This window comes from Lutra lutra, chromosome 16 (genome assembly GCF_902655055.1).
Source record: "Lutra lutra chromosome 16, mLutLut1.2, whole genome shotgun sequence".
NCBI classification, from domain to species: Eukaryota; Metazoa; Chordata; class Mammalia; order Carnivora; family Mustelidae; genus Lutra; species Lutra lutra.
This window is the reverse complement of record NC_062293.1, coordinates 46,748,773-46,774,823: the sequence shown is the minus strand read 5'-3', so window position 1 is coordinate 46,774,823 and position 26,051 is coordinate 46,748,773. Positions and strand designations below refer to the sequence as shown.

General features: G+C 47.0%; 1 protein-coding gene across 6 annotated transcripts in view; it reads right to left on the bottom strand.

The window, feature by feature from the left end:
* RAP1GAP2 (RAP1 GTPase activating protein 2) overlaps nucleotides 1-26,051 on the bottom strand; it is a 264,858-nt gene that overhangs the window by 121,571 nt on the left and 117,236 nt on the right. The window lies entirely within an intron of this gene.

Below are 26,051 nucleotides of genomic sequence, written 5' to 3'. Positions count from 1 at the left end.
TATGGTTCTTGTTCTTTCTTTTATTAATGTGTTGTATCACATTGATTGATTTGCGGATGTTGAACCAGCCTTGCAGCCCTGGAATAAATCCCACTTGGTCGTGGTGAATAATCCTTTTAACGTACTGTTGAATCCTATTGGCTAGTATTTTGGCGAGAATTTTTGCATCTGTGTTCATCAAGGATATTGGTCTGTAGTTCTCTTTTTTGTTGGGATCCTTGTCTGGTTTTGGGATCAAGGTGATGCTGGCCTCATAAAATGAGTTTGGAAGTTTTCCTTCTATTGCTATTTTTTGGAACAGTTTCAGGAGAATAGGAATTAGTTCTTCTTTAAATGTTTGGTAGAATTCCCCCGGGAAGCCGTCTGGCCCTGGGCTTTTGTTTGTTTGGAGATTTTTGATGACTGTTTCAATCTCCTTACTGGTTATGGGTCTGTTGAGGCTTTCTATTTCTTCCTGGTTCAGTTGTGGTAGTTTATATGTCTCTAGGAATGCATCCATTTCTTCCAGATTGTCAAATTTGTTGGCGTAGAGTTGCTCATAGTATGTTCTTATAATTGTCTGTATTTCTTTGGTGTTCGTTGTGATCTCTCCTCTTTCATTCATGATTTTATTTATTTGGGTCCTCTCTCTTTTCTTTTTGATAAGTCTGGCCAGGGGTTTATCAATCTTATTAATTCTTTCAAAGAACCAGCTCCTAGTTTCGTTGATTTGTTCTATTGTTTTTTTGGTTTCTATTTCATTGATTTCTGCTCTGATCTTTATGATTTCTCTTCTCCTGCTGGGTTTAGGGTTTCTTTCTTGTTCTTTCTCCAGCTCCTTTAGGTGTAGGGTTAGGTTGTGTACCTGAGACCTTTCTTGTTTCTTGAGAAAGGCTTGTACCGCTATATATTTTCCTCTCAGGACTGCCTTTGTTGTGTCCCACAGATTCTGAACTGTTGTGTTTTCATTATCATTTCTTTCCATAATTTTTTTCAATTCTTCTTTGATTTCCTGGTTGACCCATTCATTCTTTAGAAGGATGCTGTTTAGTCTCCATGTATTTGGGTTCTTTCCAAATTTCCTCTTGTGATTGAGTTCTAGCTTTAGAGCATTGTGGTCTGAAAATATGCAGGGAATGATCCCAATCTTTTGATACCGGTTGAGACTTGATTTAGGACCAAGAATGTGATCTATTCTGGAGAACGTTCCATGTGCACTAGAGAAGAATGTGTATTCTGTTGCTTTGGGATGAAATGTTCTGAATATATCTGTGATGTCCATCTGGTCCAGTGTGTCATTTAAGGCCTTGATTTCCTTGTTGATCTTTTGCTTGGATGATCTGTCCATTTCAGTGAGGGGAGTGTTAAAATCCCCTACTATGATTGTATTCTTGTCGATGTGTTTCTTTGATTTTGTTATTAATTGGTTTATATAGTTGGCTGCTCCCACGTTAGGGGCATAGATATTTAAAATTGTTAGATCTTCTTGTTGGAAAGTTCCTTTGAGTATGATATAGTGTCCTTCCTCATCTCTTATTATAATCTTTGGCTTAAAATCTAATTGATCTGCTATAAGGATTGCCACTCCTGCTTTCTTCTGATGTCCATTAGCATGGTAAATTCTTTTCCACCCCCTCACTTTAAACCTGGAGGTGTCTTCGGGTGTAAGATGAGTTTCTTGTAGGCAACATATAGATGGTTTTCGTTTTTTTATCCATTCTGATACCCTGTGTCTTTTGATTGGGGCATTTAGCCCATTAACATTCAGGGTAAGTATTGAGAGATATGAATTTAGTGCCATTGTATTGCCTGTAAGGTGACTGTTATTGTATATTGTCTCTGTTTCTTTCTGATCTACTACTTTGAGGGTCTCTCTTTGCTTAGAGGACCCCTTTCAATATTTCCTGTAGAGCTGGTTTGGTATTTGCAAATTCTTTCAGTTTTTGTTTGTCCTGGAAGCTTTTAATCTCTCCGTCTATTTTCAATGATAGCCTAGCTGGATATAGTATTCTTGGCTGCATGTTTTTCTCATTTAGTACTCTGAATATATCATGCCAGCTCTTTCTGGCCTGCCAGGTCTCTGTGGATAAGTCTGCTGCCAATCTAATATTTTTACCATTGTACGTTACAGACTTCTTTTCCCGGGCTGCTTTCAGGATCTTTTCTTTGTCACTAAGACTTGTCAATTTTACTATTAGGTGACGGGGTGTAGACCTATTCTTATTGATTTTGAGGGGGGTTCTCTGAACCTCCTGGATTTTGATGCTTGTTCCCTTTGCCATATGGGGGAAATTCTCTCCAATAATTCTCTCCAATATACCTTCTGCTCCCCTCTCTGTTTCCTCTTCTTCTGGAATCCCAATTATTCTAATGTTGTTTCGTCTTATGGTGTCACTTATCTCTCGAATTCTCCCCTCGTGGTCCAGTAGCTGTTTGTCCCTCTTTTGCTCAGCTTCTTTATTCTCTATCATTTGGTCTTCTATATCGCTAATTCTTTCTTCTGCCTCATTTATCCTAGCAGTGAGAGCCTCCATTTTTGATTGCACCTCATTAATAGCTTTTTTGATTTCAACTTGGTTAGATTTTAGTTCTTTTATTTCTCCAGAAAGGGCTTTTATATCTCCCGAGAGGGTTGCTTTAATATCTTCCATGCCTTTTTCAAGCCCGGCTAGAACCTTGAGAATCATCATTCTGAACTCTATATCTGACATATTACCAATGTCTGTATTGATTAGGTCCCTAGCCTTTGGTACTGCCTCTTGTTCTTTTTTTTGTTGTGAATTTTTCCGCCTTGTCATTTTGTCCAGATAAGAGTTTATGAAGGAGCAAGTAAAATACTAAAAGGGTGGCAACAACCCCAGGAAAATATGCTTTAGCCAAATCTGAAGAGATCCTGAATTGTGAGGGGGGAGAAAGGGGATAAAAAGGGGTTCAGAAAGAAAGAAAAAAAAAAAACTATTAAAAAAAAGAAAGCCCATAAAGAAATAAATATAAAAAGAGGAAAAAATATATATATTAGATAAACTATTTAAAAAACGTTAAAAAAAAGAAAATGGTAAAAGTTAAAAAAAATTTAGCAGAAGAAGAGAAAAAGAAAAAAAAATTGAAAAAGAAAAAAAAATTAAATTAACTGCAAGGCTAAAAAATCATGGGGAGAAAGCCATGAGTTCCGTGCTTTGCTTTCTTCTCCTCTGGAATTCCGCCGCTCTCCTTGGTAGGTGAACTTGGTCCTGGCTGGATTTCCCGTAGATCTTCTGGGGGAGGGGCCCGTTGTAGTGATTCTCAAGCGTCTTTGCCCCAGGCGGAGTTGCACCGCCCTTACCCGGGGCCGCGCTGAGTCATCCGCTCGGGTTCGCTTTCGGGAGCTTTTGTTCCCTGAGCGCTTTCCGTAGAGTCCGGAGGACGGGAATAAAGATGGCGGCCTCGGCCCGGAGGAGCCGAGAGCCCGGGGCCCCACTCCTCAGTGCGCCCTCAGAGAACAGTGCCAAATGACTCTCGTCACCCTGGCCTCCGTCCGCGCTCCGAGCTGACCGAGCCTGTGACCGGTTCAAGGCAACCCTGAGCTGAGAGTCACTCCTCGGCTCTGTCTCTGCAGCCGGCTTCCCCGTTCTAATACCGGTAAGCTCTGCGACACTGAGACACCCCCGATCCTTCTGCGACCCTGCGGGACCTGAGGCCGTGCTTACCCCGCCTGGGCTTCACCCCAGTTAAGCCTCTGGAGCGATGTCCCTCAGCAGAACAGACTTTTAAAAGTCCTGATTTTGCTCCGTTGCTCTGCCGCTCGCCGGGAGCCGGCCCCTCCCCCCGCGGTCTATCTTCCCGTCGCTTTGGATTCACTTCTCCGCCAGTCCTACCTTGCAGAAAGTGGTTGATTTTCTGTTTCTGGAATTGCTGTTCTTCTTCTCTTCAATCTCCCGTTGGATTTGTAGGTGTTTGCAATCTTTAGATAAGCTATTTAGCTGATCTCCCGCTACCCGAAGTAGTCTCAGCCTGCTACTTCTCCGCCATCTTGACTCCTCCCCCTTAATAAAACTCTTAATATCATAAAACAAACCTTAATATCATAAAAATCCATCTATGAAAACCCCACTGCAAATATCATTCTCAATGGGAAAAACTGGGAGCTTTTCTGCTAAGGTCACAAACACAGCAGGGCTGTCCACTATCACCATTGCTATTCAACATACTACTAGAAGTCCTAGTCTCAGCAATCAGACAACAAAAAGAAACAAAAGGCATCTGAATCAGCAGAGAAAAAGTCAAACTCTCACTCTTTGCAGATGATATGATACTTTATGTGGAAAACCCAAAAGACTCCACCTGAAAACTGCTAGAACTCATATAGGAATTCAGTAAAGTGTCAGGATATAAAATCAATGCACAGAAATCAGTTGCATTTCTATATACCAACAACAAGACAGAGGAAAGAGAAATTAAAGAGTCAATCCCATTTGCAATTGCATCCAAAACTATAAGATACCAAGGAATAAATCTAACCAAAAAGGCAAAGAATCCGTACTCAGAAAACTAGAGAATACTCAATTGAGGAAACTGAAGAAGACATAAAGAAATGGAAAAATATACCATGCTCATGGATTGGAAGAAAAAATATTGTGAAAATGTCTATGCTACCTAGAGCAATCTATACATTTAATGCAATCCCTATCAAAATACCATCAACTTTTTTCAAAAAAATGGAAAAAATAATCCTAAGATTTCTATGGAACCAGAAAAGACCCCAGAAAAGAATAGCCAGAGGAATGTTGAAAAAGAAAGCCAAAGTTGGCAGCATCACAATTCCAGACTTCAAGCTCTATTACAAAGCTGTAACCATCAAGATAATATGGTACCGGCACAAAAACAGACACATAGATCAATGGAACAGAATAGAGAGCCCAGAAATGGACTCTCAACTCTATGGTCAACTAATCTTCAACAAAGCAGGAAAGAATGTCCAATGGAAAAAAGACAGTCTCTTCCACAAATGGTGTTGGGAAATTTGGACAGCCACATGCAGAAGAACGAAACTGGACCATTTCCTTACACTACACACAAAAATAGACCCAAAATGGATGAAAGACCTCAATGTGAGGCAGGAATCTATGAAAATCCTAGAGGAGAACACAGGCAGCAACCTCTTTGACCTCAACTGCAGCAACTTCTTCTTAGAAACATCGCCAAAGGCAACAGAAGCAAGGGCAAAAATGAACTATTAGAACTTCATCAAGGTAAAAAGCTTTTGCATAGCAAAGGAAGCAGTCAACAAAACCAAAAGACAACGGACAGAATGGGAGAAGATATTAGCAAATAACATATCAGATAAAGGGCCAGTATCCAAAATCTATAGAGAACTTACCAAACCCAACACCCAAGAATATATAATCCAATCAAGAAATGGGCAGAAGACATGAACAGACATTTCTGCAAGGAAGACATCCAAATGGCCAACAGACACATGAAAAAGTGCTCAACATCACTCGGCATCAAAACCACAATGAGATACACCTCATATCAGTGAGAATGGCTAAAATTAACAAGTCAGGAAACGACAGATGTTGGTGAGGATGCGAAGAAAGGGGAACCCTCCTATACTGTTGGTGGGAATGCAAGCTGGTGCAGCCACTCTGGAAAACAGTGTGGAGGTTCCTCAAAAAGTTGAAAATAGAGCTACCTTATGACCCAGCAATCGCACTACTGGGTATTTACCCCTAAAATACAAATGTAGTGATCCAAAGGGGCACATGCATGCCAATGTTTATAGCAACAATGTCCACAACAGCCAAACTATGGAAAGAGCCTAGTCGTCCGTCAAAGGTGAATGGATAAAGAAGACGTAGTAGAGGGGCGTCTGGGTGGCTCAGTGTGTTAAGCTTCTGCCTTCAGCTCAGGTCATGATCTCAGGGTCCTGGGATCAAGCCCCACATCGGGCTCTCTGCTCAGTGGGGAGTTGTCTTTCCCCACCCTCAGTCTGCCTCTCTGCCTACTTGTGATCTCTGTCTCTCAAATAAATATTTTTTTAAAAGATGTGATATACATGTGCACACACAACGGAATACTATGCAGCCATCAAAAATGAAATCTTGCCATTTACAACTACATGGATGGAACTAGAGGGTATTATGCTAAGCAAAATAAATCAATCAGAGAAAGAGAATTATTATATGATCTCACTGATATGAGGAATTTGAGAAACAAGACAGAGGATCATAGGGGAAGGGAAGGAAAAATGAATTAAAATGAAACCAGAGAGGGAGACAAACCATAAGAGACTTTTAATCTCAGGAAACAAACTGAGGATTGCTGCAGTGGAGGGAGGAGAGAAGGATGGGGTGATCAACACTGGGGAGGGGATGTGCTGTGCTGAGCTCTGTGAATTGTGTAAGACTGATGAATCACAGACCTGTACCCCTGAAACAAATGATACATTATGTGTTAATAAAAAATAATAATAAGGGCCACCTGGGTGGCTCAGTGGGTTAAGCCTCTGCCTTTGGCTCAGGTCATGATCCCAGGGTCCTGGGATAGAGCCCGGCATCGGGCTCTCTACTCAATGGGGAGTCTTCTTCCCCCTTCTTTCTCTACCTGCCTCTCTGTACTTGTGATCTCTGTCCACCAAATAAATAAATAAAATCTTTAAAAATAATAATAATTATAATAAAAATGAGTTCAGGGGGCAACTGGGTGGCTCAGTCAAAGCGTCTATCTTTGATTCGGTTCATGACCCCAGCGTCCTGGGATAGAGCCCCACATTGGGCTCCCTGCTCAGCAGGGAGCCTGCTTCTCACTCTCCTCCCCACTTGTGCTCTTGCTATCACTGTCACTATCTCTCTCTCTCTCTCAAATAAGGAAAATATTTTAAATAAATAAATAGTTCATTCAAGTCTTAGACACTGAGCAGTTACAGGAAACTATTAAACAACTACCACAGGTGGCACCGAGACCTGACAGAAATGGGGAAGGAGGTCAGCAGATGGGACTGCAGTTTGGGAAACAGGCACCATGCCATCTGAACTCTATTCCATGGGTGACAGGAAGCTGCAGTTTCGGAAGCAGGGCTCTGCTCCAGGGCAGGAGGCAGAGGGAGGAAGGCAACGAGAGAAGGCCCTACTGCACTTACAGCCACAGGAACAAAACCAGGGGGTCCCAAGGCATCTCAGAGCCAAAGCCAAGATCACTCCAGGATAGAAGGGAAAGCTCGAAGGCTGGTTTCAGAAAACCAAGGCATGGGTGCTTTGACCACCACACAGCCTGAGGAGGAGAACTAGCTTGGCAGGAGGCAGACGTTCACTCAGGACACACCGCAAGTCATGGGCCCAGGGAAGCCCAGGTAGGTTGAGAAAAGTACCGAAGCCTTAGCAGAGAGTCAGGGGTACAGGCGAGGGAGGTCATGCAGCCTGAGTGCATGGCAGCCCCCGGAGACCGCCAAGGGAGCAGCTGCCCTCACATGGTTGGCCGCCCCGCTCGGCATAGCCTGGCCTCAGATGAAGGAGCAACACCACAGTCACAGCAAAGACGGCCAGCTCCCAAGGTCATAGCCTCAGACGGCTTCAGATCCAAACATCACAAAGCCATGGAACCCCAAAAGCACAGGATATCCGCATTCTCCCAGCCTGTTAGAATTTCTTGACCCAGATGGCAAGTACGTGGGTGCTTACTGCCTAATTCAATTTGGGTGTATGGCATGTATCCCAATAAAAAATAATTCTTAATTAGTTCTCTCTTGCTTCCTTTAGGGGAGATGGATATAAATACAGAAAGGGACACAGACATAGAGGTAGAGACCAACATCGTGTTCAGCCTAATGAGACGTCCACGATGAACATATCAAACGGCTTACCTGCATTTATTTTGCTTCTTCTGAAGCCCCTTAAAATAATAGCTTTTTTATTTTTTTTTTTTACAATGTGAACTGGCAAGAGCAGATGTATTAGAAGAGGAAAAGGGAGCTCACTGGTACCTGGAAGATAAGGGGATGGATGACCCTCGGGGAGTGTTTGATACCTAAAACACTTATAGCCCTAGCTGAGTGAGCATCCTAGCCATCTCCAGCCCTATGAGCCACCCAGGACGAGGTCAGACACTGCGTAGCAGAGATGAGCCACCCGTCATCTCCAAGGCATCCCACCTGAAATCCTAACCCTCAAAATCTATACATGACAAAATGGTTGTCATTTTACCATAATAGGAACAGTAAGGGATAGAGCGCTCTGAAAATGAGGTCTCCTGATGAAAAGAATGGAACTGACAGGAGACTTTATAGGTACAAACTCTTGGCAAAAAAAAACACTATTCAAGGAATTATGATAGAATAAGTAAAAATGGTAAAATCGAAAAATAAAGATAAGTACACAGAAAACTATGCTAACAGGGGAAACATTAGTTAATTACTAACTCCAGGGAAAATAGAAGCTTATACAAGAAAGGAAATAGCGGAGGCGCCTGGGTGGCTCAGTGGGTTAAGCCTCTGCCTTCGGCTCAGGTCATGATCTCAGGGTCCTGGGATCGAGTCCCGCATCGGGCTCTCTGCTTGGCAGGGAGCCTGCTTCCTCCTCTCTCTCTGCCTGCCTCTCTGCCTACTTGTGATCTCGCTCTGTCAAATAAATAAATAAAATCTTAAAAAAAAAAAAAAAGGGAAATAGCGGTGCCAGGAAGGCTCAATCAGTTAAACATCCAACTTAATTTCGGCTCAGGTCATGATCTCAGGGTCGTGAGGGCCTGTGCTGAGCATAGAGCCTGCTTGAGATTCTCTCTCTCTCTCCCTCCCTCTCTCAGAAAAAAAAAAAAGAGAGAGAGAGAGAGAGAGATACAATTATAGTGCCCACCTTGGCTCAACAATAAGTGATTCTTACATAGTCATAGTGAGTAAACCTTGACTATTGCACTGAACCAAAAACGTGATGCTAACGTAAGGATACACTGCTAACTATGTGGTCCCAAGTCTTGGTAGAATTCCTGTAAACCCTCAAGAGAGAAGGAGCCCCACCTCCTCATCCCCAGCACAGGCATGTGTTAAACCACCCATGCTAAGGAACCACCCGGCTGTTGGCATTGGGGTTACCCCAGCCATCCCAGAGGGGTTCGGCCTCCCTAGTCAGTAGTCACTCCAAATCGACTCCCAGACTCTGCCTCTAACTCTGGACTTTTCTGGATACATTATTAGTAACATGACAGTCAGAGAGTTTCATCATTGGTTTATACTACTGAGTCTCAGTGGAGACAGACCATAGAATTTCAAGGTAAATATGCATGGTCTTTCCAATTAATAATGTTATTACCAATCTCTGAAAGCTTCATTCACTAGAAGGACAAATGCTTGGAACTATTTTCCAATACCCAGACAGAGCGCAAGGCCCATCCTCATTCTTGCCCTTTCTTGTTTGTGACCGTGGTCCATGACTGGGAGATGAACGCCCAGGGAAATAAGGTCCACCTGCAGCCAAGCAACCAAGCATAGCTGAGTCCACCCCAAAGGACCAGGGCTGTGATCTCACCTTACCAACATGCTCCAACCCAACCTACAGAACCCAATGCTAAGGAACCAAACCAGTGACACCAGAAGTCTTGTCTCCTCCTAGCACCAGCTTCTTTCTCAGGGACATTGGGAAAAAAGGATAGAATAACTGTGCATGCCTCCGGGGATACACTGGAAAATACCAGGCAGTATCCTATGGCTGGAAGGCTCAGAAAAAGGACCTGGTTACCTGGAACACCACTGGATAACCAAGATCTCCAAGTGATGAACACAAACTCACTCCCCTAGCCAGGCCGCCCTCCTGACTCAGTGAGAACAGAGGGCCTTAATGAGCCACCTCCGTCCGCCCAGGCCCCTTCCCTGGTCTCCGGCGTACACCCTGACCACTGGGCCAGCCCCCAGCAGAGTGACTGGCACTGAATGAACTGAACAATGACTAAGCAAATGAGAAGCTCACAGACCCTCAGAACTAGAGGGCTAACTCAGAGCAGCAGGGTATAGGCCAATGTTCTCTCCACTGCAATTTGATCTGTCCACCCTTGTGGCTTTGACTGACCTCAACTTCCTGTCCAAGAATCACAGGCAGAGTTAACCTATTCCCCACTAGTTTGATCCAAGCTCGTGTCATTGCCTTGACCTTGGATCACTCCTCTGGACAGGGATGTAGACATAATAAAAGTATCCTTCAGGGGCACCTGGGTGGCTCAGTGGGTTAAAGCCTCTGCCTTCAGCTTAGGTCATGATCCCAGGGTCCTGGGATCGAGCCCCACATCGGGCTCTCTGCTCAGCAGGGAGCCTGCTTCCTCCCCCCAACCCTCTCTGCCTGCCCTTCTGCCTACTTGTGATCTGTCGGTCAAATAAATAAATAAAATCTTTAAAAAAAAAAATAAAAGAATTCTTCAGCATCATCCTCATCTTCATCCTAATAGCAGCTAGAATTGATCTAGTACAATGCAAAGCTCTCAACATGCATTATTTAATCTTTTCTACGACCCTATGAGTTAGGTACAGAATTATGTTCCTGTTTTACAAAGAAACTGAGGCTCAGAGAGGTTAGGTGACTTATGGATGATCCTAGAGCAATTAAGTGGCAAAGCTAGCAATCCAGGGGACCCTGGATGGCAAGTTATAAAAAGCCCCCCACCACGGCAGCCCCAGTCTCTGGGAACTGGCAGCTCAGGCAGTAGGAGCAGCCATTAAACTCTGCTGGGAAAAGGGTGATTCCAGATCCTTGAGGGCTCTCTCCTGGACCAACCAGATGTCCAAGAGCTATGCTGCTTGGGAAAAGTGCCTGATAGGAGTTATTTTTGGCTTTTTGGTTTTTTAAAAGAACGTTATTTTTCATTTGCTAAATCCCTACAGAGGTATCTTTAAGTTTTTGTTGTTTTTTTTTTTTTTTTTAATTTGACAGAGATCACAAGTAGGTAGAGAGGCAGGCAGAAACAGAGAGGAGGAAGCAGGCTATCCGCTGAGCAGAGAGCCCGATGTGGGGCTCAATCCCAGGACCCTGAGACCATGACCCAAGCCGAAGGCAGAGGCTTAACCCGCTGAGCCACCCAGGCATCCCCAGAAGTATCTTTTAAATACAAATAAGCGGAACACCTGGGTGGCTCAGCGGGTTAAGCCTCTGCCTTCAGCTCAGGTCATGGTCTCAGGGTCCTGGGATCGAGCCCCACATCGGGCTCTCTGTTCAGAAGGAAGCCTGCTTCCCCCTCTCTCTGTGCCTGCCTTTCTGCCTACTTGTGATCTCTCTCTCTGCAAAATAAATAAATATATAAATAAAATGGCTTTTTTTTTTTTTAAATAAATAAATAAATAAATAAATACAAATAAGCTATCCTGAATTGTTTCGAAGGACAACACCAAGTGAGAGACCGTCACTCCATTTCTGAATTTTACATTTTTATTATAAATATCAATGCATATTCATGGGGCAGGGGGAATCCGAAGAACCCAGAGGCATCTAATGAAGTGTACTGGGTGTGGGTAAGGGCCTGCCACATCTGCTTCCTGCAGCCCATCAAACCAGAGCACGAGAGGCCTCAGGGAGCAGACCCAGCACCTGCCACAGGGAATCAGGGCTGAGAAAAGGCTGCTGTTCTGGCTCCCCTGCTGCGTCACTTCCAGCTGCCATGGTCACATATGTGACAAGATGATGCATCAACGTCAATAACGCTGGAAGGGTCTGTCCACAGAAACAGCATCATTCTCCCCAGGAGGCACGAAGTCGGCCTCGACAGGCAGCTGGGGCCACCAAGAATTAAGGGTCTCTGTCTGGGGCCTCTGTTGCCCTCCCCCCAGATCTACTCCCTGCCCCAGCTGGCCAGACCAAACATTGAAAGAAAAAGGCCACACCTAGGCCAGCCACAAAAACCCTCCAGTGACTGAGCGCTGCTGCAGCCTCTGGACTCAGAACTGAAGAGCATACGGCGGGACGCAGATGACACACAGGCTCCTCCTGCTAGAAGAGCAGGTCCCAGCTTTGGGACTCGGTGGGGTGCCCAGGCCCTTGCTGGCCGGCCTCCCGTGTGCGCCTACGCATCACTCAGTCACTCTTGGCTGAATGAACTGAAGAGCTGTAGGGCCATGTTGGGCCAGTGCCCCACGCGAAAACACGATGAGAACCTTCCAGCCAGGTGCTCCGTGGAATGTGTCTAGCGGCAGGCCAGGCTGTGCGTGCTCGGAGGGCAGGAGTCTCTAAACAGCCCACAGGGCCCAGGGCCAACGGCCTTCCCTGCAGGCCTTCAAAAACTGTCAATACTGAGACTTTTTACTGTCTAGCAACTGGTCCTGATGACCTTTCTTATCACCTTCTCTGCCAAGCACAGTTCCATGAAGATGATGGGGACAAGGAGCTATGTTTTCATCTTCTACACAGATGAGACGGCTGACGCTTGGGAAACACAGCTCATTCCTGGAGGGACCAGAACCCAAACGCAAGCATTTTGATGGCACAACCTGTGGCCTGAGCCATCCTGTTTCTGCACAGAGTGAACGAGCAGGTAAAGGAAGGAAAGAATGGAAGCAAAGACAGCGGCAGCCCCTCTGCCCCCTGCCCCCTCCACCTTCTGGCAGCAAAGCTGGGAACTCGCCAACCTTCATCTTCCCAGCTCAGTCAGGGTCCTGCCGTATGAGCAGGGCTCTTACTTGTACTGCAAACTCCAAGTATCTGAGGACAACACCCTGTGCTCCTTACATGCACATCCCCCACAAGCCTCCAACAGCGCGGAACAGTTAAGTTACCCCTCTTGCTAAGCAAGGTCACAGCCATGTGCTTGTTAGCATAGCACCTGGCGCTGTTGCAAGGTTCACCCGGCTCTGCTTAAGCCAGGAACACAAGCCACCAGGCAGAATCAGCCCCCAGCAAATCCTCCCTAGGGTCCCCACACTCTCCCTGGAGAGAAGAGAGCAGGCAGAGGAGACCACAGTCCACACAGACCAGGGGTGACTTCAGTAGCCCGTCTAGCTTTGCCATTGCTCAGAGGCTAACTCAGGTCTCCAGTCCCCTGCCGGTCTTCTGAGGTACCTCTCTGGACCAGAAGGTGAGCAAATGGCCACCCACCCATCTATCTGGGTCAGAGCCTCTGAGGCTGGGCTGACAAGGCCCCAGGCTGCAAGGCAGTGGCCTGGGATTCTCCACCAGTAGCCCCAGGCGGCATGGAGCTCACTAATGCCCAAAGCGCAAAAGCCAACTCCCAAGGGAGGCAGCCACTTTAAGGCTGCTCAGAGCTGCAGATGGACTAGATGAATGAGATTTTTTTCAAGTGTTTGTTTTACAGATTTACAGAACAGGGACAGGGGGAGGGGCAGGGGAACCAAGCAGAGGATGAAAAGGGAAAAGAGAGAAAAAAGACAGGGTGGACAGAGGAGAAAGGGAGAAAATGGAAGCTTTCCCAAGCTTCTCAATCAAAAGACACTTTCCTCCCCATCTAGCTACCATTCATGAATTAAAAGGCCGCACAGCTGGAGAAGCCCCAGCAGGTTGGGGGCGGGGGGAGGGGGACCCAGAGCTGGGGCCTGTGGCAGGAACATCTATGAGCACCACTAGAAGGGCTGGGCCAGGTCTTTCTGGGTCCTCCCGGGCTCTCTGAGCTCTCCCTGAGTGTCCCTGGAGGAGCAGTTTCAGGTGGCATGACCTGTACACAAGGAGTGCTTTTGGCCCAAGGCTGGAGACCTCAGAAAAGGTTTCGTGTCCTCAGAGCTGCCTGTCCAGCCCCGGACTGCCCCCACAGGCTTAGACCCTCCCCCGAAAGGCCATTCTCTCCAGCTCCCCACCCCACCCCCACATGGTCTCCTGAGGCAGGAGACCTTGAAAGGAAGAGAGGATGGAGATGGTCCAGAGCAGGGGGCTCTGTAACCCTGCACCCCCCTCAGAAGAGGGGCTGCTAAGCCTCTCTTCACCCCTCCCCTCTGAGACCAAGGACACTATCGGGGAGCAGTCATGGGAAAGGCCCCCAGTAAAAGCACAAAGAGCTTCAAAGGCCCCATTTCTCCTCTTGAAGAACCTGTTGCTCAGTGAGTACCCACTATGTGCCAGCATCCAGGGACATGATGTGACAAAGTCATGCTGGAGCCCCTCTTCCCCACCCAAGGCCTCTAATGCATCACTAAGTCCTCACCACCTCCCAGATTGGTTCTAATTCTTCCACCCCACTGTCTCCCCGTCACCTATCAATCTCTCACCTGGACAACGGAACCCCCATCCTAACCCCTCTCTGCCCACCACACCCCTCCATCTATTCTCCAGGGAGCAGACACAAGGATCTTTCTAAAGTGAAAAGCTGATCACACCCACCAGGATAACCATAATTTTTTTTAAGGTGCAGCCTCTTTGAAGATTTCATTTGTCAGAGAGAGACAGAGAGAGCACAAGCAGGGGGAGGGGTTGGGGGAGGGGCAGAGGGAAAAGCAGGCTCCCCACTGAGCAAGGAGCCTAACGTGGGACTACCCAAGACTTTGGGATCATGACCCGAGCTGAAGTCTGACTTAACCTATCCTCCAAAAGTTAAACCCAGAATTACCATATGACCCAGTAATTCCATGCCTAGCAACATACCCAAAAGAACTGAAAACACACGTTCAAATAAAATTTTGTACATGAGGGGCACCTGGGTGGCTCAGTGGGTTAAAGCCTCTGCCTTAGGCTCAGGTCATGATCCCAGGGTCTTGGGATCAAGCCCCACATCGTGCTCTCTGCTCAGCAGGGAGCCTGCTTCCTCCTCTCTCTCTGCCTGCCTCTCCGCCTACTTGTGATCTCTGTCAAATTAAAAAAAAAAAACTTATACATAAATGTTCACAGCAACATTATTTACCATAGCCAAAAGGTGGAAATAACCCAAATGTCCATCAGCAGATGAAGAGATCAATAAAATACAGTACATCCACACAAATGTTATTCGGCCTTTAAAAGGAAAGATGTGCCGACACACACCATCACACAGATGAACATGAAAACATTACAGCGAGTGAGAGAAGCAAGTCACAAAAGACTACATATGATGGGATCCCATTTAAAGGAAATGTCCAGATAGGCAAATCCAGAGACGAAAAGCAGATGGGTGGTTGATTAGGGTAGTGGAGGGGAATAGGAGTGACTGCTGCTGGGGACAGAGCTTCTGTCTGGTGATGAGAGAGTTCTGGAGAAGAACAGTGGTGTTGGGTGCACCACACCACGAATGTAATTAATGCCACCTAACTGTACACGTTAAAATGGCTAAAACGGTAACTTCCATGTGGAACTACCAGAGTAAGGAAATGAAAGTGAAAACCCAGTGCAAAGTAATAATGGCACCCTCCTTTCAATGGCTCACCTCAACCACTAGGACCAAACCCAACTCAACAGGCCCTCAAGGAAGAGCCCCTTATCTGGGCCCATCCAGCTCTTCTCACCCCTTCACTTCCTCTCCTCACCTGGGACCCGCACCCCCATCCACAAAACCTGTCAGCTCATCCATTGGGCCCCTCTCACTCATACCAGAGCCCCTTATGCGGACCTTCCTCCTTGCCCACACTCTCTCTCCAGACTTTGTCCACCTGGGTCCCCGCCAGAATGTCCCTTCCTTAAGATGATGTGCCAACCCCGGGTTGGGGCCCCTGTGCTCCCCGCTGCCGCAGCACAACATCCCATGTCCCAGCACCCAGCCCCTTTGCTGCAATGACCTGCTGGGTGCCCGTCTTGCCCACTGGACTAAGAGCTCCATTACGGCAGGCATCAGGCCTGCCTCATCCCCACTGGATCCTCAGCACCAAAGTACGATGGCGGACATGGACAGACAGATGGACGATACCCCCAGGAAGTTTACAGTCAAGCTCAGAAGGGAAGAGTAAATGGACGAGAGGCCAGCTGGAATACATGGGCACCAGCAGGGGTGTGATTCACAGTAAGGGAGATCATGGGGACTGATGTAAACGGTGGCGGGGGTGTGGGGGGGTGTTCAAGCCAAGGAGATGGATGGAGAAGGAACTGGGACCATCAGTGTGAGAAGTGTATGGATCTGGGGCCAAGCCAGGCACTTGCAGAGGGGTGGGGAGGGAGGGAGTGGCCAGCATCCATCCTGACTGCGCACAACCTCTAGAGAGCCTCTGGGCTCAGCATGTCATATACAACAACTCACTGACCCTCACGACCACTGACATTATTACCCCATCATGCAGATGCAAAAACCAAGGTCCAGAGAGGTAAAGTGCCTTGCCTAAGTTCATCCAGCTAAGTGGGATCTCCGACCAGGTTCGCTTGAGTGCATGATGGGGCTCCAAGGCAGCAGAACACCCAAACATCCTAGGACAGGCAGGACAGACAGAACTGGAGGCTGTCGCCCCTCTTCAAGAACCAGAGCTGTGTGGTCGCCCTCACGTGCCCCAGACTGGCCACTGCCTTCAGGAAAAGGCTCCTGCTCATTTCCTTTGCAAAGCTATTAAACCCTCAAGGTCAGAATAGTACTGAATTAATGTGGGGAAGAAAACATCTGCCCCATGTCCCATCAGGTATCTTAACCAATGCCCTGGCTTTGCAACTGATCTTTCATGGAAGTAATACAACTTCCAGAGAGCAAGGGTTCCCGAAGCCCTGACCTCCCTTGGTGTAGCTCTCCCCCACTCAGTCTCACCCATATGGGGGCTGCCTTTGGTGTTCCTGTGAGGACTCCCCACTGTCTGTCTCCCATTCTGGCTTCTCCTCTGAGCTTCAGACTCCAATGCCAACCGAACATCTCTACTTGGGATCTCACTAGTCTCAAAATCAACATGCCCAGAAGTGATGTCATTTCCCCCACCAGTTCCTCCTCCCAAGTTCTGTCTCCCAAACAAAGGCACTGAGCACTCCTGACTCTTCCTCCTGCCTTAGGCCTGATATCCATCCCCTAATAGTCAAGGTATGTCATGGACCAGCAGCAGGAGCATCATCTGGAAGCTGGCCTAAATGCAGGTTCTCAGACCCGCCAATGGGAATCTGCATTTTGACAAGATGACCATGTGAGCTACACACACAGCAAAATTTGAGAAGTGCAGCTCTAACAATCCACGATCCTTTCATTCTGCCTCCTGCATTTCTCCCAGGTCCATCAATGTCCCTCCATCCCTCCCCCACCATCATCTCAAAGCCATTGGTTAGGCTTGTCCCACTCTTGTCCCACTCCAATAACTTTTCCCCAGGAGCTTGAGTGACCCTTCAAAATGTAAATCTGATCATATGAGCCTGCTGCATAAGGCCTTGAAATGTCATCCTATTACCCTCACTATGAAAACTAAATTTCTTTCATTCACTCACTCAATTTTTATTGAGCATCTTCTACGTACCTGGCACTGTTCTAGGCAATGGAGAGAGAATAGTGAACAAAACAGACAAAAACCTCTGCCTTACGGAGCTCGTATTCTAGTGGAGGAAAGAGATAATAAAAAGTTTAAATAAATAAATGAAGATAAAATTTTTAAATAAGAAGCCTATCAAGTGGTAACAAATGCTAGGAGGAAAAATAAAGCATGGAACAGTTTGCAAATCTAACTGGGGTCATCAGAGAAGCCCACAATGAGAAGATGACATCAGAGAGAAGACCCGAAAGCAGCCATGAAGCAAGGAGGGAGGGTGGCTGGGGAAAAGCATTCCAGGGAAAAGTAACAGCAAGCACAATGGTCCTGAAGCAAAAGCATACCTTAGCTGAGAGGCCGGTATGGCCAGTGAAGAGAGAACAAAGAGTAAATAACAGGAGCCGAGGGCAGAGAAATCGCAGGGAACCTGTGACCAGGGTCAGAACGCTGGCTTCCACCCTGAAGAAACAGGAAGCCAGAAGGAAGAGCTGTGAGCAGAACAGAGATGTGACCTGACTTATAGGTTCAAAGGATCACCCAGTCTGCAGTGTTGAGAACTGTAAGGGGGCAAAGCATGGGAGCGGGGAGGCCCGCTAAAAAGTCACCTCGATTGCCCAGGGTGAGAGCGACCGATGGGCTGGACCGCGTTGATGGTTATGGAGATGATGGGAGGTGGTCGGGCTCTGGATGAGTATGAAGGTAGAGCCAACAGGATTTGACAGATCAGATGTGGCGAATAAGAACAATCCAGAGAAGTCAAGGGTGACTGCAAGAGTTTGGTCTAAGAGACTGAGCTGGGGAAGGCCACAGGAGGGATGAGTAGGGAGTTAGAGAGCAGGAATTTCACTGTGCACCTGCCACTTCGGGAATGCCTTTTAGACCACTGAGGGAGACAGAGAAGAGGAAACAGCCTGGGCACAACCCATGCAGGTCTGAGGAAGAGGAGGAGGGAGGATTAAGCTGTGTCAAATGACTAAGCAGAGGGCAGAAAGGCAGCCGTGAGGTGTGGTGGGGAACAAAGCCAAAGGAGGTCTTCTGGAAGCTTCGCCATGAAGGTGAGCGGAGAGAGCAGTGGCTGCAGGTGGATATGGGGCTGAGGGAAGTCAGCACTCATTGGTTTGCCATGGCATCTGATGTGGGAAACAAAGGCAGAAGAAAAATTATTACATTTCCTTACTACTTACAGCCCATTGACAAGTCCTTGAAACAGGCAGAGTGGCAGTCCTCTAGGGACTCAGGTGCCTCGACGCTGATTCTTTGCTAAGAGCAAAGGCAATCTTAGCCCGACCCTCCAGGATCCTGTAAGTCTACTTTAACATATAAAAATTCCTTCAGGGGCACCTGGGTGGCTCAGTGGGTTAAAGCATCTGCCTTCGGCTCAGGTCATGATCCCAGGGTCCTGGGATCTAGCCCCTCATCGGGCTCTCTGCTCAGCAGAGAGCCTGCTTTCCTTTCTCTCTCTGCCTGACTCTCTGCCTACCTGTGATCTCTGTCTGTCAAATAAATAAATAAAAATCTTAAAAAAAAAAATTCCTTCAGAAACTTCCTTTATCTCTACCCACCTCACCCCAAGATATACGTTGGCAAATCATCCCCCAAGCATAGGACCCACCAATATACACTGGAAGGGTCTCATGACTGAGGGTTTACCAAACAGTAATAAATGACCTTTTCCCAACAAGAGCTAGACCCCTCAGGATCCTGGAAACCTTGTTTCCAAAATATTTGGAAGGCTTATGCCATCCCTAACCCCCTCCCAACTTGACAGTGTATAATGGGCCACTCCTCACGACCCCAGCCCAGCTCTTGCTGTCCACAGGTCCTGTCCCTGTGCTTTAATAAAACCACCTTTTTGCACCAAAGACGTCTCAAGAATTCTATCTTGGCCATTGGCTCCAAAGCCTAACGTCTTTCCTACATCAGCTGCCTCATTTTCTCCAGTTTCAAACCTTCAGGCTTGGACCTCTCAGCTAGTTCAGGCTCTACCCATCTGGGGTGTGAACCTGAACTGTCTTCTCTCCCTTCTCCTAGCTCACCCTCTTCCCCTGGCAGGGCATTTATTCTCCAGCTTCCAACCCAACCACTAGGGCCACTGGGAGGACAAGGTAAAAGTTAAACTCTCCCCAGGAAATGAAAAGACCTCATTTTCCCCAGACAGGAGCTATAAATTTTTCTGAAATTCCAACCATTCCTCCCTTTGAGTCCTGACTGTTTTCAGTCTTCACGAGTCTCCATTAAAATGCAAATGTCCCGGGGCGCCTGGGTGGCTCAGTGGGTTAAGCCTTCGGCTAGGGTCATGATCCCAGGTCCTGGGTTAGAGCCCCACATCGGGCTTACTGCTCGGCAGGGAGCCTGCTTCCTCCTCTCTCTCTGCCTGCCTCTCTGCTTACTTGTGATTTCTCTCTGTCAAATAAATAAATAAATAAAATCTTTTTTAAAAATAAATAAATAAATAAATAAAATAAAATAAAATGCAAATGTCCCAGCCAGTGAGAGGGAAGGTGGTAAGGCTCTGTGGTCATCCTGCCCTTCCTCCAGAGCTAACTCACAAGGGGAGGCCCACCATTCCCAGGCATCATGCTTAAATCCCAAACGTCTCATGCAACCTTCAGAATACTGACTCTTTTATTATCTACACTTCGCAAATGACTAAACCGATCCTCTGAGAAACGAAGCCGTTTATCCACAGTCCCAGAGCTACAAAGTAGCTAAGGCAGGATCTGAACACAGGTCGCCTGACTCCAGAGCTCACACTCTGTGAGGTTTCTGTATTTATTTTTTTGGTTTTTCCACTCTTTTTTGGTCTGTTGACTTTTTTTTTACTCTTAAAATTATGGTAAAATATACACCAAATTTCCTAGCTTGACCACTTTAAAGTATACAATTCAGTGACTGGTTCAGTACATTACCACGAAGGAGGGTCTGATTCTGAAACTTGTCTATTACCCCAAAAGGAAATTGATCCATTGATTTTTGAGTAATACTTGAATGTAGTTCAAAAGCCACAATTTATTTGATGGTATATGGTGAAAGGCACTGTCTTATCCTTGTCCCAATCCGTCCAGCTCTCCACCCCCAACCCTATGAAATGGTTTCTACACGTCCTTCTCCAGTTTATGCAAACATAACCCAACATAAAGATAGGGCCCTATTTTCCCCCTTTTCCACACACGCACACACACACAAAAATAGCACATTGTACATTCCATTCTGCACCTTGCTTTCTTTACTCCAAGTATCTTGGGAGAACTTTATCTTGATCCATAGAAAACGTCCTTATTCTTTTTCAAATAACACAGCAGTCAGTCCAGTGCCCAGTTCACTATCACTAGGCATTTGGTGGTTTCCAATGTCTCGCTATTTCAAATAATACTGCAATGAATGACCTTGTATAATACTGTTCCACACATGTGGAAATATAGGTGCTGGGTAAATTCCCAAAGGCAGATCTCCGGTTCAAAGGGGATATGTGCATGCATAATGGTGCTGGGTGTTGCCAAACTGTACTGCTCATGGGATGGTCTCAATCCATCTTTCATTAAATTGGTATGAGAGTGAGGGCCCACGTGCCCACTCAAAACATCGTACCAGCCTCCCAGGGCTGGAACCAACACCAAGGCAACTTCCGATTCTGGTTTCTGCCCGCCCAACTCACTTTATCCCTTCATCTGATAATGAAACTCTCCACCTTTACTTCAGAGAGCTGCTCCTTTCGCAGTGGAAAGGATGCTTACAGTCACAATACCCACACCAGCCGCAGGAATGAGCCCCTGACTCAGACATAATGAGCCTCTGACTCAAGCATAAACCCCCAACCCCACCTGCACACACAGATTAATGCAGAGATCAGCGTGTGATTCAAGCCAGTCAGCACTCCTTGGGGTTTGTCTAACTGGAGCTGGTGGAAAGGAGGTTTTTTTTTTTTTGCTCTCTGGAGGGAAAAGCGTTAAAATGTTAAGCCCACAGTGGTCTGTAACCATGGTTTCAACATCATATGTAGAGATGACCCAAGAGAATGCAGCCAACACAAAGAGAGACAGAGACACAAAAGACAGAGAATCAAGAGACTGCTCAAAGTCCTGGATCCAGCTGTACCTGAGGCCCAGCCTTTCCTATAGATAGGTTATGACTGCCAATAAATCCCCCTATTTTGTTTGATTAATTCAACCTGGGCTTCTGTCACTTGCCCCCAAGAGTCATGACTAATATACTGTATTTAAAGTAAAATCCCAATTTTGTTATAAAACAAAAAAACAGATGTAGATGCAGATGTAAATACACTGTGTGGGAGGGTATATGTTTAGGGAGAAAAAAAGACCAGAAGAAAATATATTAAATGTTAATAGTGGTTATCTCTGCAATCCCCCATCTGGGATTGCAGATGACTTTTATTTTAGTCTTTGTACTTTTCTGTGTTTTCCAAATTTTCTGCAAAGAACATGGATTTTAAAAATATAATAAACATTTCTTTAAAAAAATCAGATGGGCAAGAAGCAGCCCAGAAAACACTCAGAGGAAGGTTCTAAGCTCATGCAAAGGGACAGCAGAGAGGTCCAACCCTGAGGCCTGCTCCACGGGGACAGCAGATGCTGGAGTGGCTGCTGCCCATCTCAGGGCTGGCTGGCAGGTCACAGAAGGCATCCATGTTGTGGATACTAAACCCAAGCCTTCCATCATGTGGCCACAGGCTCTGGTCTGTGCCCAAAGGTCAGCTCAGAGCCAAGACTCTTCTCTCCACATTCCTCCTGGAACCCAAGCTGAGCCCCCAGAAGTCCTCACCCACCCAGTACCAGTCCCCTTGGCCTCCAAGGAACACCCTACAAGGCACCGGCAAACACCTATCCATGAGTCCTCAGCAGCAGGAACAGAAAAGACTGGGCTAAAAGGAGAGCTCACACAAGGTGGTCCACTCTCTCCAGCACCTTCTCCCTGGGCTGAACTTCTTATCAACACAGGACCACTGGAGAAGGGGGGGTTGGACTTGGACAGGACAAAGGTCTTGGGGACCATCAACTTCAGAACACGGCCTATAGAGGAGAGCAGCCCTTGCTTCCCAGGAGTCCCAGGACACTCTGGCCCCAAATATATCTGGGTTTTCATAGAGACCAGACTAGAGCTAGCCCCACCTGCCTGCCCCATCTCTGACCAAGGAAACACTCTCTTTTATCTTTTTTACATATTAGGGTCTGAATAAGACGTTTTTCTTTTACCACTGTAGCCATTTCTGAGTATGCAATTCAGTGGCATTCAGTATTACACAGCCATAGAAGCTATCCATTTCCAGAATCTTTTCATCATCACCAAAAGAATTTCTAATCCACTGAACAATAACTCATGGGGTGCCTGGGTGGCTCAGTGGGTTAAACCTCTCCCTTGAGCTCCAGTCATGATCTCAGGGTCCTGGAATCAAGCCCCACATCGGGATCTCTGCTCGGCGGGGAGCCTGCTTCCCCCTCTCTCTCTGCCTGCCTCTCTGCCTACTTGTGATCTCTCTATATATATCAAAAAAATAAGTAAAATCTTTAAAAAATAATAATAACTCTTCCCCACACCCTGTTAACTCTATTCTACTTTCTGTCTCTATGCTTTCACCTATCTCTAAGTACATTGTACAAACGAAATCAAGCAATTTCTGTCCTGTGGCTGGTTTCGTCACTTAGCTTAATGTTTTCCAGGTTCATAAATGGTGGATTGGAATTCCATTCCATTGTACAGCTGAATATTTTGTATGGATATACCACATTTTATCACCCAGTCCCCTGCGGAAGGACACTTGAGTTCCTCCCACTTTTATCTGTTCTGAGTAATATTGCTATAAACATGGGTGAGCAGATAATGTTCAAGTCCTCGCGGTCCACAAGTAAAATCATTCATTAGGGACGCCTGGGAGGCTCAGTTGGTTAAGCAGCTGCCTTCGGCTCAGGTCATGATCCCGGCGTCCTGGGATCGAGTCCCACATCGGGCTCCTTGCTCAGCGGGAGCCTGCTTCTCCATCTGCCTCTGCCTGCCACTCTGTCTGCCTATGCTCACTCTGAAAAATAAATAAAATCTTAAAAAAAAAAATTTCTCTAAAATCATTCATTAGCCCTACTCCCATTTCACAGATAGGGAAACAGTCTGAACACCATGTACCTTCAGGATCATACACGGTACTATCTCCCCTGGGTTTTTTCCCTGAGGCTTCAAGCTGCCCCTCCGCCCTGCTGCAGTCATTTCCTTGTAATCTAGGGGTCCCTACCTCTCATACCCCTGAGATCTCTGCTGGGCCTGGGCCTCCGGCAGGGGAATGGATCATGGAGAGTCCACCAGGACCTTGGGACCAAGAGCACCCATCGGCTAGATGGCCAGAGGAAGAGGCAATCTAAATGGAAGGAATCCAGACTTCCCGGGTTGAGGCGGAAATGAGCCCCACAAAGCAACAGCAAAAGAGGATGGGGAAGCATCATTGAACCCCAAAGCTGAGCACCAACCCTGAGCAATGCCAGGCCATTCTCCCAGACAAGGTTTCACTCAGTCACACATCTGACCGCCTCAATGTTCACAATGGACTCTGGGGAAAGGGGTCCCAAGGAGTGTGTTTAATAAGGTTGGGGATCCAACAGGCTGTGTCAGGGAAGAGAGAACACCTCACCCATCAGAGGCAGAAGGGGGCATCTGGGAGAGTGCTAGCCCCCGCAGCAACCAACCAAGTAGACAAGACTGAGCAAAGACCAACACCAGTGAAGCCACCAGGGCCAGCAGAGTGGACAGCTCCTGAGTTTTCCTGACCAATGTCCATTCCCTGGTCTACTGACAGCAACACATCGAATGTCCCTAGGTGACCTGCCCCTCCTTTTTTCTCAGTATAGGTGACTCCATCCCTAGAACCAGGAGGGGGCACAACACCCAGACTCAACTAATCAGCATATCCCAGCACTATAACCAAAGTTCAGGGATGGGCACATGAGCCAATCAATGTGCCCAGTGTTAGTCATCCCTGGGACTCCTGCTAAAATTACTAGAAAACAGATTTGCTCTTCCTGTTGGTGTTGCTAAACTGGCAGAATGTAAACCTGGCACAGCCATCATCCTTCTTTGTGGATAACCTAGCTCAGGATGAAGCCAACCCAAAAGAAAGCACGGCTCTGAGATGGGGAGAGAGAACGATTCCAGCCCTGGATCCAGCCATACCTGAATCTGTCCCCCATGAACCTTCCAATTACCTAAAGCAATAAAATTTCTCTCCTCCTTTAGGTAATTAGAATTGGGGTCTCTTGCAACCAAAAGATTCCTGACTCATTTACCTAAACTGCCAGTCAGAAGAGTTATTTTGGGGGTACTACTCCTCCAATAGAAGGACCCTCTAGCCCCAAACCTTCATAAGAAGAATTACAATAGAAGTTATTTCAACTGTAATGCTGACTAATTCTGTTTTTCTATGCCAACTAGGGTACCAAACTGCCACGTGAGTTTGGGGGAGGCAGGGAACAGAGAAGCCTAACCCGTCCTTCACTCCTTGGCATTTATCACCAGCCACAAAGTGGCCTCAGGTGACCCTGACAGCCTCGTTTCCCTCTATTGCCCAATATGAAATCCACACCACAGTCCAACTGAGTTCTGAACAGGTCCCCTGCTCTCCCTACCTCCGTTCCTTTGCGTAGACTGTACCATTTAACTAGAATGTACTTCCCCACTCGATCTCCCCCTACAGAAATGTTGTCCAGTTGCAATGGCCCACCTTAAATACCACCAACCCCATGAAGCCCTCCTTGGGGGGGGGGTCCCTCTTTCTGTTGACCTCCCGAGTGTCTTACACCTATTCTCCAGCATGCCCCATCTTCTGTATGGGGTTCACAGTACATGTCTGGTTTCTCCTCTGGAGCACAAGTGGCTTAAGGCAGGGAGAGTAACTTACTCTCCTTCTGGACCCTGTTTGTCCAAGGTACACAGCTGGCACTCCACAAACATTGAGGGAAGTGACTTGAAACCACACAAATGAACATTTGGAGCACAATCCGCTTCTAGGCAGGACTGCTGCCTGTGTTTGCATTCATGGAGGAGAAAGACAGGTGAATCCTGTAGAGGATGGATGGGAACACTTTCCAGAAAGGGAGAAGGGGGGCCAGAGGAACTAAGCTGTGAAAGCCAGGTGTCCCCATTCCCATCGCTTGCACCACAGGCTGTGTCCTGCCACCACGCGGCTGTGCCCTTGGGGGACCTTCTCAGCTATCAGTAACTGGCCTTTGTTGATGTCACACTCAAAAGCCCTTCTTGGCACATTGGAAGATCTCGTTTTCAGACAGCCTGTTTCAGTCACCTCTTGATTTACACACTCCTTCCGTCTTTGCATCTCGGATTAAATCTTATTAAAATAAATGTCCTATTAAAATACAGATGGCACAGGTAACCCAGGCTCCAGCCCAGACCTTCCCGTTCTCATAGAGAAGCAGAAATTTCTGTTCTAATTAGTGAGGACGGCAGCCAGGAGCCCTTTCAGCTTATCTAAAGCCTGGTAAATCAGACTTTCCCCCAATCTAGCCTCCACTGCCCTCTCCCTTGCCCCAGCTTAGGCCCCATATTCAAAAGAAGCCCAGTTGCCTGAGAAACCAGTCCAATCTCTTCCTTAAAAAATAGTAAGAATGGGGGCACCTGGGTGGCTCAGTGGGTTAAGCCACTGCCTTCAGCTCAGGTCATGATCTCAGGGTCCTGGGATCAAGTCAGGCATTGAGCTCTCTGCTCGGCAGGGAGCCTGCTTCCTCCTCTCTCTCTCTCTCTCTCTCTGCCTGCCTCTCTGCCTACTTGTGATCTCTGTCTGTCA